The following is a 3467-nucleotide window of genomic DNA, read 5'->3' as shown; positions in this document are numbered from 1 at the left end:
TACTTGAAAGGTTGTCACACAGAGGAGGGCCAGGATCTCTTCTCGATCCTCCCAGAGTGCAGGACATGGAAGAATGGGCTCAAGTGACAGGAAGCCAGATTCCGGCTGGACATCAGGAAAAACTTCCTGACTGTTAGAGCAGTATGACAGTGGACGCAGTTACCTAGGGAACTCCCACACTAGAGGGCATTAAGGTGGATTCTTGCAATGAGCAGGGGGTTGGACCTGATGGATTTATAGGCCCCTTCCAACTCTACTATTTTATGATTCTATGATTCAGACTATGCCCAAGAACCTGGCCTTTTGGCTTTGCCAAGTTGATAGAGCAATGCCCACCAGACTCCAGTTCAAGCCCCTGTTTCTGGGCTGGATTATGTGGTGGCAACTTTGCAACAGCGTTTGACCATTCCTGAGTTTGTGTGGCAACATAATCTTGAGACCTGGATACCACTGTCTGAAGACTAAAATGGAACCTGAGACCACATCTGTCTTAAAGTATCAAGGCAGTGAGAAACCCAACTGGTTTCCAAACCCTTGATTCTTCTTGGATGAATAAAGAAATGCTTTAAGAGACCTCTTTGTAAGATCAGATGCTGCTCTGGTGGAAATTCCTGGAGAATAATGAAGTCACTGCTAGGCTAGAAGCATCTGCTAATGAGAGATGTGGTTGGCAACTCAGCCTTCCAATTTCTAATTTCAAGACCAGATTCACATTGTCCAAGGATCTGTGTAACATTGGGTTCAGCTGAACCTAGAGAACAGAAGAGGTTACAGTGAAAAAGCTACGTGAATAGAACACGTCTGCCTGGCAGGGCTCTGCATTTTTTTAATGAATTAGCATTTTTCTCATTAATAGCAGATCACAAGGCTGACCTGTCTCCAGAAAGAGCATCCAGCCCCCTGTCATTCTGGGATTTTGGAGGCTTGCTGAGAGGTGGTATTCTGACTGAACACCTCATTCACCCATACTGGAGAGAGCAGGAATCACAGAATCCAATGGCATTTTCTTCTGCAGGAAAGTGGTGCAGAAAAGAGTCAAAATAAGAGAAATCCCAGGAAAAATCTGAGGAAGGCTTTCCCCCCATGTACCTCAATGTGTATTTCAAGCTGGAGAAGCAGGTCATATTCACATAAGCAGGTTTCATCCCTCAATGAGTGTAGCATCAAGTGGTGCTTAGGGTATGTGAATGAAGTATTCCAGATCAACCATCAGGTACAGCCATGGAGTAAATAGCAACTAACTTGATGGATGGTATCCTCCAGATACTAGTAGGAAAGAGGTTGGGGGAGCCAAGACCCAAGAGAACCAGAGCAATTGCCTAACACAGGGATCTCCAACTTTTTTTGGCCTTTTAGAGTGTGAAGAGTATTGTGGGTGCTCTCACAAAATGGCTACCATGTGGGGCACGGCTGGTCACAAAACATCCATCGCCTAGAAGTCAAAGTTGTGACATTTAAAAAGAAAAGAAATGTGCTGAAAAATCTAGATACAAGGTGTAAAGATAAGGTCTGAGCTTCAAACACAAAACCAATCTCTTGAACTCATATTTTTCTGTCCCAACATCCATTCATTTATTTATTTATTTCACTTATATACCGCTCCCATAGCCAGGGCTCTCTGGGCGGTTTACAGAAATTCTAAAATTAAGATAAAAACGAGTATACAAAATTTAAAATTCTAAAACACAGAACATACACACATAAAGCATTAAAAACCGTTTAAAAAAAATCTAAACATGTGGGTGATTAAGATGTGCCGCCATATGCCTGGTCAAAGAGGAAAGTCTTAACCTGGCGCCGGAAAAATAGTAGCGTTGGTGCCAGGCAAGCCTCGTCAGGGAGATCATTCCATTGTCTGGGGGACACCACCGAAAAGGCCCTGTCCCTTCTTGCCACACTCTGAGCCTCTCTCACAGACAGCAAACTCTTGAGGCTGAGAGACAAGTAACTTGGGCAAGAAACTAAGTACAAGGCAGGGACGGGATCTAATATTTACTCAAAGATAGATTTTCTTGCAGATAGAAGCTAGGGTGACCATATGAAAAGGAGGACAGGGCTCCTGTACCTTTAACAGTTGCATAGAAAAGGGAATTTCAGCAGGTGTCATTTGTATATATGGAGAACCTGGAGAAATTTCCTCTTCATCACAACAGTTAAAGCTGCAGGAACTACACTGCAGCTATACTGTGACCAGATTTAAAAGAGGGCAGGGCACCTGCAGCTTTAACTGTTGTGATGAAGAGGTAATTCCACCAGGTTCTCCATATATGTAAATGACACCTGCTGAAATTCCTTTTTCAATACAACTGTTAAAGATACAGGAGCCCTGTCCTCCTTTCTATAGGGTCACCCTATAGAAGCTCCAATATGACTCTTCCAATTACAGGCTTAAGTGCCTACACAGAGGTAAACAGTCCTAAGCAGACTCTGCTCCTTGCTGGTTTAAGCAGCAAAGAACAGCATAAGAGTTGCCTTGCTGGATCAGACCAACGCTCCGTTTAGTTCAGCACACTGTCTGCGGTAGTGGCAAGGCCTCTGGGAGGTTTATGAGCTGGGCATACTTGAGCTGTTTGTTCCCAGCACCTGGTGCTTGAAGGTATAATGCCTCTGAATAAGGAGATTCCATTCAGTTACCCATTTAACTAACTAGGCCTATCCCCTATAAATTTGTTGGATTCTTGAAAAAGGAAGGAAGGAAGGCTGCCCTCCAGACTGCCCCCTTCCCAATCTATCATAACGCCTGTACTGTCTTCCTGTTTACATCTTGTGCCAGGGAGGACAATTTAGCTCACTTCCAGGTGCTGGATCATTCATTCTTTGGGCATCTGTTTCTGATGGAGATGGGTCTCCATGGCAACACGCGCCCAAACCTTTGGGCTCATGTTTCTCTGTACAGCCGTGCTTCTCTCCTCTGGGAAGGCATCTGAACTGCTTGCTGCATCTGAATAAGGCAGAGTGTGGGGAGAGATGCTTGTGATAGAAACGCAATGCCTTTGTCTTAAACAGTGGAGGAGTCTCTCTTCCTATGGTAGGGTCAAGGAAACCAGGATACCAAACAGGTTCTCCTGCTATTCTCCTGTTATTGGTTCTCCTACCCAATGTTCTGAGTCAGCCATACAGTGGCAGGACACTGTAGCACAGTGGTAGAGCATCTGCTTTGTATGCAGAAGGTCCCATGCTCAATCCCAGCATTTCCAGGTAGGACTACCTGCCTAAAACCCTGGAGAGCTGCTACCAGTGTCAACAATATTGGGCTAGATGGATGAATGGTCTGACTCAGTATAAGGCAATTTCCTATGTTCCTAGGGCTACTGTCCTTTCTGCGGTAAGAGGGAGGTTGCAACTAGGCCTATAGCCAAAGATTTGGTGGTGATGTACGGCTTAGAAGAATAAGAATAATTTGTTACCCGGCTCTCCCTCTGGATTTGAGTCTACCCTCCACTGTCCAAAAGTCTCCAGCTGCCTTC

This window comes from Elgaria multicarinata, chromosome 13 (assembly GCF_023053635.1).
Source record: "Elgaria multicarinata webbii isolate HBS135686 ecotype San Diego chromosome 13, rElgMul1.1.pri, whole genome shotgun sequence".
NCBI classification, from domain to species: domain Eukaryota; kingdom Metazoa; phylum Chordata; class Lepidosauria; order Squamata; family Anguidae; genus Elgaria; species Elgaria multicarinata.
This window is presented reverse-complemented; position numbering follows the sequence as displayed.